Source organism: Gopherus evgoodei, chromosome 12 (genome assembly GCF_007399415.2).
Source record: "Gopherus evgoodei ecotype Sinaloan lineage chromosome 12, rGopEvg1_v1.p, whole genome shotgun sequence".
Lineage (NCBI taxonomy): Eukaryota > Metazoa > Chordata > Testudines > Testudinidae > Gopherus > Gopherus evgoodei.
Window position 1 is genome coordinate 42,020,166 of NC_044333.1, and position 15,794 is coordinate 42,035,959.

The window sequence follows — 15,794 nt, forward strand, 5'->3', positions numbered from 1 at the left end:
AGTCTTGCATTGGTTGTGGGATGTGCTACAATGGACTTATTAGAGGTTTTACAATTCTAAACTCAAGAATATAGTTTTAATTTTTTTAAAATTGAAATGGCAACTTTCTAGAGAGAAGGGATCAGTTTCTGGCCTCTGCCAATGTCCCTTTGTGCTGCCCCAGCAGCGCCAAAGAGCCTTAAAGCTGCCCTAAGTGAGCAGCTGAGGATTCCTCTGGGCTGAGAGGGCCATTACAAGCTAATATAAGTAGAGAGAAGCGCCGGGGCTGAACTGACTTTTGGTCAGTCAGGAAAGGGAGTGTGAAGCCTTTCCTTTGATTTCCACCCCCTCCCCCCAAAAAAATCTCCTCTAGGGATAACAAGCATTACTCCAGAATGCTGACTGATGTAGCCCTAGAACTTCTAAAATGTGTCCGTTGACTGTGTGTAACAAGTAGTAATTAGTAAAAGCCTTATCTCTGTTGTAGCAGTCTGCTTTTTTCATAGGTCTGAGTTGCTAGGATGTGGTCACTTAATGAGGTGATGGTGAAGCAAGTCTTTTGGCTTATCCTATTATCTAAATGTCTGAGCTGCTTTCAGTTCTGATGCTTCCCAGTTCATCCCTGAGCACTCAGGCCATGGGCTGTTTTTACTCCTACTTGTTCTTTCACTAGGAGAATAGGTTCTGTTTTAAAAACTTGTTATCTAACAGGTTTTAATTAACAATGTTTTTGAATGCTAGCATAGCGAAGTTTAGTGTTTTTACAAATATGTTAGTTGGCCGTGGTCAACCCTAGTGGGCAGCAGAATTAAGTTTACTATGGGAACTGTCACTCTGAATGTCTTAATACTTGTGTGTACTATCTCAGCCTTAAAGGTCCGTGAATGCAGATATTTTTCCATATAGCTTGTTTAAAAATTAATTTAGTGGAGACAATAAAGTGTAAACATTATACTATAAGAGTCCATTTTTTGAGAAATCCATTCCAGCACAAAACTGAATCAGGGACTCTTGCATCTGAAAGTAATGTGGCTACCTGCTGAGCTAAGGCAGACCCTGCTTTTTTTTCCCATCAGTGGTTGTCCTGTTCGAAGCTTGAAGGTTCGGCCAAAGGCATCAAATATATAAAATCATTAAGAGAATCCATTGCTATAACAGGGAACAGCAAGCCTAGAGGATTTGGTAGTCTCAGTGGCCACATGTCCAAGTGCTAATCAGACCTGCTTCACTTGTGAGCCTCAGTGAGATGAGACAAATTCAGAAAGAAAGATATTAATATCTTTTTTTTTAAGTATTCAAGTACCATGCCTTACACCAGTGATTTTCAACCTTTATTTATTTGTGGACCCTCAGATTTTCAGATGGAGGGGCAAACCTCTTTGGAAATCTTAGACTTCATCTGGGGACCCCAAGTTGAAAACCATTGCCTTAAACTCTGTTACGGTCACACTTATCATTTATAGGTTGGTTGCATCCATAAACCAACAATACACGTGTGTGTGTGTGTGTGTTATGCTATTAGCTTTAAAACTGTATAAATCTGTGCACAAAGAAGAGGAGGGGGAGAGTTGTGGTTATGGAAAATGGGTCTGCTGGGCCAAGCCAGCAGGGGAAATGGCTCCCTAGATCTGCAACTCTTGCTCAGCCCCACTAAAAATCCTCCACCAGCTGTTATGGTGAGGTGCAGTTTTTGTCTCTGGCTGGTTCATCTTTTCTTTAATATGTGAGTAGCAGATGGATCAGTTTTGACGCCGCCCCAACCCCCTGCACTCCCCACAAATTGCAAAGAAGCAAAGGTCTGACAACTCTGAGCAGGGCAGAATGACACCACTTGCAAGGCGGCCCCAACAGGCCTGGATCAAGTCTATAAAATGCTAAAGCAGAAATGTTAAGAGCAGATCCCTGAAATTAAAGCGACAGCTGCAGCACATCACATCAGTTTGCAGGGGCTACTTCCAGGATCAGAGAGTCTCTATTTTAGAAGACAATATTGACTCTGTTTGGATCACTACAGACTAGCAACTAAATCCGATCCAAAAGCTACAAGATAGATGAGAGATACAAAAAAGATACAAGATCTGGAAGGGCAATCCAGAAGAATACCCTGAGTGTAGTATCCCCTGAGAAAATAGAAAAGGGCAGGCTAGTAGAATTTTTGTCTAAGAGCCTACTTGAAATCTCTTCTGTATACCCTGATGGAGAATTGGGTATAGATCCCACCGCTCCCTAGCCCCCAAATCCATGGTGTTTATATCCTGATTCCTAAACTACACTGTGAAAGAATCCATCCTTAAAAGAGCCCAGGGAAAGAAAAGGAAACCTGAGTAGGCATCAAATAATGATTTTTCCTGACCATGGGTAGGATGCAGTTGAAAAAAGAGTCCTGTTCAGTATGGCAAGGAACTGGCCAAAGAGAAAGGACTGACTTATTTTATAGCCTTGCCAGCTTTTTTTAAGATCAAGCAGGAATCATAGAATATCAGGGTTGGAAGGCACCTCAGAAGGTCATCTAGTCCAACCCCCTGCTCAAAGCAGGACCAATTCCCAACTAAATCATCCCAGCCAGGTTTTTGTCAAGCCTGACCTTAAAAACCTCTAAGGAAGGAGATTCCACCACCTCCCTAGGTAACCCATTCCAGTGCTTCACCACCCTCCTAGTGAAAAAGTTTTTCCTAATATCCAACCTAAACCTCCCCCGCTGCAACTTGAGACCATTGCTCCTTGTTCTGTCATCAGGTACCGCAGTCTATCTTCATCGTCTTTGGAACCCCCATTCAGGTAGTTGAAAGCAGCTATCAAATCCCCTCTCATTCTTCTCTTCTGCAGACTAAACAATCCCAGTTCCCTCAGCCTCTCATCATAAGTCATGTGCTCCAGCCCCCTAATCATTTTTGTTGCCTTCTGCTGGACTCTTTCCAATTTTTCCACCCCCATCTCCTTAAGTTCTCCAAGCTGGGAGAAGCAGAAAACGACATTGTCGCCATGTAATAAAATAGACAAATTGACATTGCCAGGGGATCTAGCATTGTTATTCAGCAGGTATGTTGCTGGGTTGTTGTCACCAGAGGAAAGTGATCCAGAGAAGCACCACTTCAGCTCTACCTCCCCCATGTCTCCATCTTGCCTATGTGTAAAGCCATCCAGAACAGTCAGACACTCCTACTCAAATCAGCACACCACCCCAGCCCTCTGAGGGACAATGGGAGTGATTGATTTGCCTAGCAAACGGGTTGGTTAGCTATTGAGCCGGATCTCCTCAATCCATTTCTAATAAATGTTATAGAGTTCTGGTTTATTGGTTTTACAGTTCAGGAGATTAGGGGGGTTTGCTGTCCCATTACTTGCTAAACATGTTTTTAAGAACAGCATGCCTGTAATGGATTTTAGTTGAAACTGCAGATGGTAATATTGAGTAGCATACCAAGAGTTGAGGGCAATATTTCAGTTCTTATGGGTCTTTAAATAGCTGGCCATCAAAGGGCCATATATTAGTATTATGGACTCACGTGTCTCTAGAAGATGGTGGAGTTGTTTGTTCTTGTTTCCCAACCCTCGTATTTTTTCCCAGCAGATCCCCAAACAGATATCTCTTGTAGCATCCTAACCTTCATTACATACTTATACTGTAGGTGTATCTTAGCTCAGAAACCCTGTTTGAAATGTACTCAGGGATGTTCACCCTCCTTATCCTTGCCTTTTGTAATGTGAGGGACTGGGAATATTCATTTGTTTTGCCTTTGACGTGGAGCAGATGGGATGCATTTGTTCAGACTGCCCCTTTTTAACCTCCTGATCTTTGTCCTCCCGCTCTGACTTGTGTGTTGCTCTCCCACACCTTTTGTCTTTTCTTACAGCCCACCTCCTCCCAACTTTCTTAATCACTCAGCACTTAACCTCTTGCTACTCTGTTTTCTCTTCTCTCTCCTCTCCTTATGAATTTCCCTGGATATCCTTCATCCTGGAGTCCTCACCCTACCTGAACCCCTGGGTCTTGGTGGGCTTGGCATAAGATGCATGTTGGGATGCTGCTCCCTGTGAATACCAGTGGCTAACCTACTTACATGTGCTGCTTGGAATATAAAAGGAATTGGTAACCTATATAAAGGAAAAAAATTGTTTCACTTAAAGTTGAATGCTGATATATTATTCCTCCAGGAAAGCCACCTTGCTGAGTCTGAAAAACTTTGAAAAGACTGAGTTGGTGATCATATTTTTAAATTACTCTGCCAAGTCGAAGGGGTGTCAATTCTGTTCAGTAAAAAACTGAACACACAAATCCTACTAACTGATAACATTGTTAATGTTAGTCTTTCTGATGTTCTGTACACTCTTACTAACCTCTGTCCCAACAAAGACGATCTCTCCTTTTTCAATCAATTATTTTCTAGATTAATTGACTTCTCCCTAGAAAATTTGATTCTAGAGGTGGACTTCAGGGGAGAGTTAGATCTGCTTTTGGACAGATGGAGCAGACCCCAGTGATCCCAGTCCACCTCGAGGCAGAGCATTACTGCCCAGATGGAGGAATTGAGTTTAAAGGACAGGAGGATGCTGCAGCAGCCTAGAGGGAGAAATTACACTTTTTTTTTCTCACCCATGCATCCCACGTATTCATGGATCAGCTTTTTTGGTATTAGGTGCTTTAGTGAGCTCTGTTGTTAAAAATTAAATAGAAGTGATCGTGGTCTCTGGTCAAACGCCTGTGGTGTTGCAGCGCTTATCCCGAAAAACTAGGGGCAACCAGAAGGTGGAGTTTAAATGCCTCTTTACACAATTAAAAAAGTTTGTAGATGAAAAAATAAAGTTTCTTTTGAGACCAGTGACCACCCTGAGATCTCTCGAGAAATCTGATGGGACACTTTCAAGGCATACTTAAGGAGCAGGATAATAAATATCCTATTCCTCCCATAAAAAGGCGGCCAGTCAGGCTGAGCTGGTGAATTTTTAATAGAACAGTTCATGGAGGCAGACCTCAGCTACTGATTCCTCCTTTGTTGGTCACCTCTTGGAGTTTATCCAATCTCAGATGTGAAATTAATATGTTAGCCTTAGCTCAGGCTAAATTTGCTTTGTTTAGACTAAATCAGACACCTTCTGAATCCGGGAGCGGAGTTGTGAAACTATCAGTTCATAAACTTGGAGTGAATTTGCTAAAAGCCAAAATCTCCTCTGTTCAGTCTAGTCAGGGCCAGATACTCTCAGATCAAAAATCTACTAATGAACAGTTCTCCAAATACTACCAGTGCTTGTATTTTGAGGAAATCTCCTCCCCCCTAAATGATCAATTATTTGAACAATACACCGAAAATCTGCTTTAGCACATAACATAAGAACAGCCATACTGGGTCAGACCAAAGGTCCATCTAGCTCAGTATCCTGTCTTCCGATAGTGGCCAATGCCAGCTGCTTCAGAAGGAATGAACGGACCAGGTAATCATCAAGTGATCCATCCACTGTCACCCATTCCCAGCTTCTGGCAAACAGAGGCTAGGGACACCATCCCTACCCATCCTGGCTACTAGCCATTGGATAGACTTATCTTGTGAACTTATCTAGTTCTTTTTTGAACTCACTTCCAATTTTGGAAGTAACAGAACAACAACAAATTTACATAGCTCTGAAATTATGGATCCCCTAGGCAACGTGAAATTGGAGAAGGCCCTGGAACTAAATGGCTTTCCTGCTAAATTTTATGTCCAATTCAGAGACATCCTGGCTCCAAAATTGGCCGAAGTATACACTGAGGCTTTTGGTAGATCATGTTGCCCTCTTCAATGAATGAAGGTCTAATCTTAGCCATGCATAAGTCTGACAAAGATGCCCAAGAGTCTGCTTGCTATTGACCTATATTCTTAATCAACTGGAATATTAAAGTTTTGTTTAAAGTTCTAGCTGGACAATTAGAAAAAGTAATGAGGAGCATACTACACCTAGACCAGGTGGGTTTTATATAACAGAAACATGAGTTGGGCAACCCTCATCAGCTTAGCAATGTGCTGTCTTGCTATACAAACTCCTCAAAATCTATTTGGTTATTTGGTCACTGGACATGGAAAAAGCCTTTGACAGAGTTAATTGGACATCTTTGTTCCTCATTCTACAAAAGCTTGAATTTGGTCCCTCTGTCACTTCCAGGATTTGATTGTTGTGCTCCAGTCCTAACTCTTATGTTGTAATCAATTACTACATCTTCTCTCCTTTCAGTCTTCACCGCGGCCCGAGATGGGGCTGTCCCCACTACTATTTGGTTTGGCCATACAGCATCTGTCACTGCAAAGTAGAGCACACCAGCGGATCAATGGTATAATAATAGGGTCCTAAGAGATGAAAATATGCTTACATACTTTTATTTATCCGCAGCCCCCTACTATCATAACCTAGTCCCAGATTTGGACCTTAGCGTCCAAAATATGGGGGTAGCATGAAAACCTCCAAGCTTAGTTACCAGCTTGGACCTGGTAAAGCTGCCACCACCCAAAAAATTAGAGTGTTTTGGGGCACTCTGGTCCCCACAAAAACCTTCCCTGGGGACCCCAAGACCCAAATCCCTTGAGTCTCACAACAAAGGGAATTAAACCTTTTCCCTTCCCCCCTCCAGGTGTTCCTGGAGAGATACACAGACGCAAACTTCGTGAATCTAAACAGAGGGAGTCCACCCTCTCTATTTCCAGTCCTGGAAACACAAGCACTCCCCTCTTCACCCAGAGGGAATGCAAAGTCAGGCTAGTAAATCTAACACACACAGATTTCCCCCTGACTTCTTCCTCCCACCAGTTCCCTGGTGAGCTGCAGACTCAATTCCCTGGAGTTCCCCACTAAAGAAAAACTCCAATAGGTCTTAAAAGAAAGCTTTATATAAAAAGAAAGAAAAATACATAAAAATGGTCTCTCTGTATTAAGGTGACAGATACAGGGTCATTTGCTTAAAAGAATATTGAATAAACAGCCTTATTCAAAAAGAATACAATTCAAAGCACTCCAGCAACTATAGACATGTAAATACAAAACAACAAACCATCTTTGTACTCACAACTTGGAAACAGAAGATTAGAAAGCAGGAAATAGAAAAATCCTTTCCATAGCTGAGAGGGACAGGCAGAAGACCAAGAACAAAGGACTCACACACAAAAAACCCTCCACCCAGATTTGAAAAAGTCTTGTTTCCTGATTGGTCCTCTGGTCAGGTGTTTCAGGTTACTTCTTTCCAGGCGTAAGAGACATTAACCCTTAGCTATCTGTTTATGACACCTACATACCACCCCCAACATATTACAAACTACTGAATTGTTTGGGCAAATCTCCAGGGACAAAGTTAGGTGGCACAAGGTAAAGGCTCTCAGTATCTCTGAGGGGTGCACAGCGTCACCCTTTACAAATATTTTTCACTGGCAGCAGACTGAAATCAGGTACTTGAGTCCTCTTTCGTAGAAGTGTAAAAGAAAGTGTCACATTAAGTTCAATCACCTTATCCTGCAGTCTGGGATTTACATAGATTGCCCTCTAGCTCTTTGGGGCAGTTAGTATATTAAAGATGAATGGCCTCCCAAGACTTCAATTTTTCCTTAGCTTCGTTCCAGTCTATATTCCCCTTCTGGGTTTTTTTGGCAGAATTAACATTTTTAAGACCTTATTGTGGTATTTAGGCAACAAGCCCAAATTATCCTTTGGAAAAAAAAATGCAGTTGCCTATCAGACCAGCAGGCTTTGGTCTTCCCAACCTCAGACTTTATGGTGTATCCTCAGTATTGAGCCAAGTGACGCAATGGTGGAGCCCCCAACACTCCAGGCTTTCCAGCCTGGCTGTACATGGAGGAAGGAATTGTAGCCCCACTACCACTAGAATCCATCCTGAACTCAGACTTCTACTGTTTCCCTAAGGAGACATTTGTCACAATTTTGCTGCTAGGAAAGTCCAGGAACTGGTTGCGTCTAAGTTAAGTGCCTCCCTTGTTACATTCAGAGACTTCAATTTGGGGTAATTCTGAAGTTTTAATTGCTCAGAGATCTTTTCTGTGGTCTAACTGGATGAAAAAAGGAGTTTTGAGCATATCCCACATAACTGAAAATGATTTTCATGTCCTTTCCTTGCCATCGGGACCTATTCCTCTAGCTTGGTCAGTTCTCTGCAGTTACCCACAGTCCTATCTTGTCATGATGGACCTAAATAACTTTGTCATCTGCAAATTTTGCTACCTCACTATCCATCCTCATTTCCAAATTATTAATATTAAAGAACATGGTACCTAGTATGGATTCTTGAGGCATCCCAGTGTTAGCCTTTTGTCAGTTAATTTACTCTTTGCTTTCTATTTCCTGCCAATGTTTGATTCATGAAAATATTTTGCCTCTCACCCTATGGCTACTTAGCTCAGAGGTCCCCATACTGTGGGGCATGCCTGAGAATGTTCAGGGGGAGAGGGCCCGGGCCAGCCCCCATGCAGGGTAGGGAGGGAGCACTACTCTGGCCCCAGCCTGGGCTCCCAGCTCCCAACCATGGCTTGGCCCCCAGATGCGGCTTCTGGGAAGGGTGCAGATAGATTCCATTACTCGTGGGGGGAGGGGTGTGACAGAAAAAAATTGGGGACCCCTGACTTACCTTCTTTCGTAGTCTCTTGTGTGGGACTTTCTAAAAGGCCTTTTGGAAATCTAAACAAATTATCAAGTATCAGAGGGGTAGCCGTGTTAGTATGGATCTGTAAAAGCAGCAAAGAATCCTGTGGCACTTTATAGACTAACAGACAGTTTGGAGCATGAGCTTTCGTGGGTGAATACCCACTTTGTCAGATGCATCCAACGAAGTGGGTATTCACCCACGAAAGCTCATGCTCCAAAACGTCTGTTAGTCTATAAGGTGCCACAGGATTCTTTGCTGCTTAAACAAATTATGTCAACTGGTTCTGCTTTATCACTACTTTACTGACATGCTCAGAGAATTCTAAAAGATTAGTAGTCATGATGTTCATTTGCAGAATCCAGTCTGGATAGGCCCTGTTGTATTCTGAACTTCCAGGTATCAACCAAGTTGCTAGGTACATACAAATGAAACAAAAAGCTCTAAAAACTTCTAAAAAACCCACCCTACTAAAACAAGATTCTCCACCATAATGGTTCTCCCTCAGGGAGAGGATGAAAGAACAATCACATGACAGAAGTAAGTCATCTTGCTCCATGTACTACTGGAAGAGTCTCAGATACAGTGATGAGTGTGGTAAAAGAATCTGTCTAGAACTGAAGAGAGTAGGATAGCCCTAATAGATTTACAGTCTTTCAGACTGGGATTTGTATCTGTGTGGTCTTCTCCACCCAGAGTTTCTTTTCTCACTAGATTCTGTGGAATATTTTATATGCAGCGCTATTCCACTACCTCTTCAGCCTAGTCTCCTTCCTGTGTAGCGTGTAACCAGTAGTATTCTACTACTTATGACAAAGGGGAAGAAGTTGGACTCTAGGGAGAAAATTGTTTTCTTCGTCTTCCACATGCATGTGGCCAATTACCAAGTAGTCATGGCACTGCAAGGGAATGCTATACTATCCAATTCAAGTCCCTTCTTCCATGCAATTCCCCTCTCCTCTCTTCCTCCATTTTAAAGGTGGTCACAAGAGGACAGAATTACAAGCTGTATTGCAAGCAGGTGCTATAGGATAAGTACAGTGAACTTTCAGAAAGAAAAAAGGGTTCTACTTCTGTTGTTTTCCAATTCCCACCCCAGAACGGAGCTCTCAGGTTAATTCTAGATCTCAGAGCTTTAAATAGATCCCTCAGGAAGCTTCAGTTCAGAATGCTAACTCTGCCTCTGATGATTCCCTCTCTGCCGACTCTGGGTTGATTTGCTGCTCTCAAGCTCAAAGATGCACACTTCTATATTTCTGTAAGACTGGAGCAGGGTTGTTACTGCCCAAGTGCCCCCTCAAGAGCAGATGCTTTGCAGGCATCCTGCTCCGATTTCTGCCTCTTCGGAGTCCTTTAAGAGTTCAGTTCCAAGACAGTTCAACACCCCCCCACCTCCGGGTTCCCATTTATTTAGGCCTCTGTTACATTCTGGGCCCCACCCTAGTTCAGTCTCTCTCCCAGTAGCCCAAAATACCACAGACTCTGAAAATACAAACTCTCACTGTCACCATTTTAACCCCAGTCTCGTCTGGGCACAGCTTCTCCTCCCTGAGTGTTTGCTTGTCTACTTCCCAATACCTCTTGCTTGGTGTTTGCTCTTCTCCACAGGCCTTTCATGGCAGGGCATTGCAGTCTGTCCCCTGCTTCTTGGACAGTCTCTCTCCCAGGCCTCCCTGTCTGGGGAACTTTCCTCATTCTCTCCAACTTCTTGCTCCCCACTGGCTCAGAGCCTTTTTGTTCCCTATAATGTGTCTATAGATATAGCTGCAGTTTCTTGAGCTTCCCCCGTCTTCCCTGCAACTTCCTGCTCTTTTTATCATATGATCACCTGATTCAGTCCAGGTGTGGCTCATCCTACAATCAAGGCTGGCTTAGCGCCAGGCTGTCCAGCCCATGGGGCAATCCACCCTGTTACAAAGAGCCTGGCATCACAAATATCTATGGTTTTTATCCTTGGTACACAGTGTTTCCAATACAGAGTTTTACCATTTAGCCTCTGCACCAAGCCCAGAGTTTTTTTTACCAAATGCTCGGTTCCAGTAGCAGTGTATCTGAAGAGACCAGGGATTTTCATCATTCCTTACTTAGGAATTGGCTGCTGAAGGCTCTGTCCAAGGAAGAATTAGGGAAGGCCATTGGGGTGACTTGTTCTCTGTTTGGAACTCTAGGTCTCCTCATAAACAAAAGGAAGTCCCTCTTTCTCCACTCTGAAATTAAGCACCATCAGACAGAGTGAAGCATTCAACAGGCCACTGAGGGTAACAGACTTTTAGATTTTATTAGGCCTTATGGCATCCACAATTTATGTTATGCCGTATGCCAGGCTCAGAATGAAGCCACTTCAACACTGGCTGTTATAGAACTTCAAACCCAATACAGACAGTCTGCTAAAAATATTCACTGTTCTGAGGAAAATTCGTCTTTCTCTAACATGTTGGCTGAAACCACAGAACATCCTTGGAGGAATTTTGTTCAACTCAACTCCTCCTTCATGAATAGCAATCCGTAGAAGCAGCCAAGATAGGGTGAAGAGCACATCTATGTAACCTTTTCATTTGAGATCTTAGGCCTAGTGTATTCTTTGCAGTGTTGACCCAATTGCCTTACATGTAATGGGAGAATACAATGCAATTGCGGATAGTCTGAGCAGAGATTCCTCCCAGATGCATAAGTGGTCTCTAAAGGGCTCTGTGATTTAAAACATTTTCAGTCTTTGAGAGTTTCCGGACATCTATCTGTTCACCACCAGATTCAATACAAAATGTCCCTGGTTTTGCTCAAGAGCAGGTTCAGTCGTTGATGGATATGTTCCTCCCTGAGTGGAGAAGGGGTCTGATATATGCATTTCCCACATTCCCTCTAATCTTCAAAGTTCTAAAGAAAATAAGACAGGATTCACCCAGGGTGATTTTAGTTGCTCTAGCATGGCTGAGTCAATAGTGATAAACCAAGTTATTCCACCTTGTATTTGCTGTTGGATATATGCTTCCATTATCAATGGATTTATTGCCTCTGCAGAAGGGGAAGGTCTTCCACCCAGTGCTCCAGTCATTACATCTGATAGCTTGGGCAACAGGCCTCTGACAGACTTAAAAAGATCATGCTCTGTTGAGCTCTGCAGCAAGTTCTAACTAATGCTAGGAAATTATTTGCTAGAAAAAGTTACAATTGTAAATGGAAAAGATTTTTATGTGGGTGACTGATGATGATATTGAACCAGTTTCAGCTCCTTCAACTTGTTTCAGAATTTGTTACACTGAAAAGCAAGGGGTTTGTGTCTCTCCTCTATTAAGGTCCACTTAGCAGCAATAGAAATGTTCCATACTAGCAATAATGGAAAATCCATTTGTTTGGATATGTTGGTAAAAAACTTTTTTTTTAAAAAGGCTTATTGAATCTATATTCACCCGTATGGGATCTTGTCTCTTCATGCAGTTTGAATTTAGTTTTGGTGTAGCTTAGGTTTCTTACAGTTGAACCTCTAGTGAGCTGCTCTTTGTTTCATGTTTCCTCAAAGATACTTTTTATAATAGCAATCACTTCTGCTAGAAGAGTTGTTGAGCTATGTGTAGTTCACAGTCATGCTGGAAGGGCATAGCAAGTGGAGTCCTGAAGAGAGCAGTTCTGAGTCCAGCTCTGTTCAATGTCTTCAGCAATGATTTAGATAATGGCATAGAGAGTGCACTTTTAAAGTTTGTGGACAATACCAAACTGGGAGGGGTTGGAAATGCTTTGGAGGATAGGATTAAAATTCAAAATGATCTGGAGAAACTGAAGAAATAGTTTGAAGTGAAGAAGATGAAATTCAATAAGGACAAATGCAAGGTATTCCACTTGTATTCCTGGGAGAATTCAGTGCCCACACAGATTTCTTTGCTTCCCCACAGAAAAATGACTTTCTGATGGGGAAGCAAAGGGAAGCCACAGGAGTGGTCATTCGACCCTCCCCAGTAGTATGTTTTGAATGCCCAGTGCAGCCGGCAGAGAGGTAAATCACTGTGGGGCAGGGGCGGGACAGGGGAAGACCCAGCTGGTGGCTCCTACCCTGCTCTGGGCTCAGTTGCTAGTCCTGGCTGGGCTAGGGAGGACGGAACTTCCTCTTCCCTTGCACAGCATTGAGGTCCCTGTCAGACCCACCTCCAGATTTCTACCCCAGTTGTAGGAAGCTCTGAAAACTGCCTCCCCGCGCTTCCTGCACCCATTACTCCTTATCTGCAGGGGGAGGGATCACTGTCCAGGGAACTGCTCGCCCATCTGCTCAACCACCATGCATCCAGACTCCCCCATGCCCAGACCCTCCCATGAGCCTCACCGCCCCCACACCCAGAACCCTCCCCTGATGAGCCCTACTCCCTCTGAACCTGGAACACCCCAATGAGCCACCTACACCTGGATCCCCACCCCACTGAGCCCCAGCGAGCTGCACCTGGATCCCCACCCCACTGAGTCCCACTCCCCCAGCATATGGACACCCCCATTGATCCCCACACCCAGACCCCCCATGAGCTGTCTCCCACCCAAACTCAGACCTCCCTATGCTGAACTTCAACCTGGACCCCCCCGCAGAGTCCTATTACTGTTATACCCAGAACCCCACAACAAGCCTCTGTGCAGCCAGATCCCCCCCGCACTCGGATCCCTCCCTGAGCTACTTGCACCCAGACTGCCCCATACTGAACCCTCTGAACAAGGAGTGGGCAAATGTTTTGCCCCGAGGGCCACATTGGGGAATAGAAATTGTATGGCAGGCCATGAATGCTCACAAAATTGGGGTTGGGATGCGGGAGGCGGTGCGGGCTCTGAGGTGGGGCTGGGCATGAAGAGTTTGGGGTGTAGTAGGAGGGCTGGAACTGAGGGCAGGAGGGGGATCAGGGCTGGGGTAAGCATGTGGGAAGGGGTGCAGGTTCCAGCTGGGGCTGTGGGCTCTGGGGTAGGGTTGGGGTGAGAGGTTTGAGGTGCAGGAGGGTGCTCCAGGCAGGGATCAAGGGGGTTGGAGAGCAAGAGGTGGATCAAGGGGTTTGGAGAGCAAGAGGTGGATCATGGATGGGGTAGGGGGTTGGGCGTGAGGAGAGGCTCAGGGGTGCAGGCTCTGAGTGGTGCTTGCATCAAGTTGCTCCTGGAAGCAGTGGCATGTCCCTGCTCCAGCTCCCACATGGAGGCATGGCCAGGCGGTTCTGCATGCTGCCCTATCTGCAGGCATCGCCCCTGCAGCTTCCATTGGAGTGCTGGAGGGGGCCATTGGAGCGCATAGGAGCCAGATTAGGGCCATGCCGCAGCTTCCGGGAGCCACATGGTGCAGCCCCGACCCAGAGCCCTGGCTGGATTGGGGCCGAGCCGCTGGTCGTAGTTTGCCCACCCCTGCTCTGAACCCACACCTGGATTCCCCCACACTAAGCCCCTCAACACTTAGAGCCAGCCATGCTGAGCCTGCCTGCCTACAGCTGGTGCACCTGGCACAGAGGGGCAGGGTTCTGGGGCAGGCTGGGTCCTAATGCTGTGTCATGATTGGGTGCAGCCTCACCTCTGAATCTGTGTCCTGGGGGGGGAGCTGCAGAGTGATCTTCCACCTCTGTGCAGCCATTGCCATACTGAAGCCTCCACACTTAGTTGACAAATAAAATCTGTAGAATGTTGCAGAATTTTAAAATACTATGCACAGAATTTTTAATTTTTTTTTTGCACAGAATGCCCTCAGGAGTACACTTAGGAAGGAACAATCAGTTACACGCACACACACAAAATGGGAAATGACTGCCTAGGAAATACTGTGGAAAGGAATCTAGGGGGTCATAGTGGATCACAAGCTAAATATGCATCAACAGTGCAACACTATTGCAAAAAAGAGCAAACATTAGCAGGAGTGTTATAAGCAAGACACAAGAAGTAATTCTTCCACACTACCCTGTGCTGATTAGGCCTCAAATGGAGTATTGTGTCCATTTCTGGGTGCCACATTTCAGGAAATATGTGGACAAGTTGGAGAAAGTCCAGCGAAAAGCAACAAATCGTGTTCTCGTCCGTCCTCCCTGTTGAAGGAAAAGGCCCGTGTAGGGACCATCAAGTTGTGGAGGTAAATGCATGGTTATGTAGGTGGTGTCGGAGAGAGAGCTTTGGGTTCTTTGAGCACGGAGTGTTGCTCCAGGAAGACGGATTGCTAGGAAGAGATGGGATCCACCTAATGAAGAGAGGGAAGAGCATCTTTGCAGGCAGGCTGGTAACCTAGTTAGGAGGGCTTTAAAGTAAGTTCACTGGGGGATGGAGACTGAGGAAGAAGCTGAAGTACTCAATGTTTTTTTTGCCATGGTCTAAACAGACAAGGTCAGCCCCTGGACTGCTGCACTGGGCAGCACAGTATGGGAAGTGAGCAGCCCTCAGTGGTGAAAGAACAGGTTAAGGACTGTTTAGAAGAGCTGGACATGCACAAGTTGATGGGGCTGGATGCAACGCATCCAAGGGTGCTGAGGGAGTTGGCTGATGTGATTGCAGAGCCATTGGCCATTATCTTTGAAAACTCATGGCAATTGGGGGAGGTCCCAGCTGATGGGGAAAAAAGCAAATATAGTGCCCAGCTTTTAATAAAAAGGGAAGAAAGAGAATTTGGGAAACTACAGATCGCTCAGCTTCACCTCAGTCCCTGGAAAAATCATGGTGCACGTCCTCAAGGAATCCATTTTGAAGGACTTGGAGGGAAGGAAGGTGATCAGGAACAGTCAACAGGGATTTTCCAAGGGCAAGTCATGCCTGACCAACCCGATTGCCTTCTGTGATATAACTGGCTCTGTGGATATGGGGAAAGCAGTGGACATGATATACCTTGACTTTAGCAAAGCTTTTGATATGGTCTCCCACAGTATTCTTGTCAGCAGGTTAAAAAAAATATGGGTTGGATTAATAGACTTTAAGGTGGATAGAAAGCTGGCTAGATCGTTGGGCTCAATGGGTAGTGATCAAAGCCTCCGTGTCTAGCTGGCAGCTGGTATCAAGCGGATTACCCCAGGGATTGGTCTTGGGGTTGGTTTTGTTCAATATCTTCATTAATGATCTGGATGATGGGATGGATTGCACCCTCAGCAAATTTGCAAATGACACTAAGCTGGGAGAAGAGTTAGATACGCTGGAGGGTAGGGATAGGGTCCAAAGTGACCTAGACAAATTGGAAATTGAGCCAAAAGAAATCTGACAAGGTTCAACAAGGACAAGTGCA

The 15,794-nt window shown here is 44.8% G+C and overlaps 1 long non-coding RNA gene across 1 annotated transcript; it reads right to left on the minus strand.

Annotated features, from left to right (window-relative positions):
* Positions 1-3,893: 3,893 nt before the first annotated feature.
* On the minus strand, positions 3,894-12,838 carry LOC115660298. Its single transcript, XR_004002796.1, has 3 exons — positions 12,767-12,838; positions 12,724-12,727; positions 3,894-3,908 (listed from the first exon to the last, which is right to left on the minus strand). It is a non-coding gene; the product is annotated as an uncharacterized LOC115660298 (long non-coding RNA).
* Positions 12,839-15,794: the final 2,956 nt, after the last annotated feature.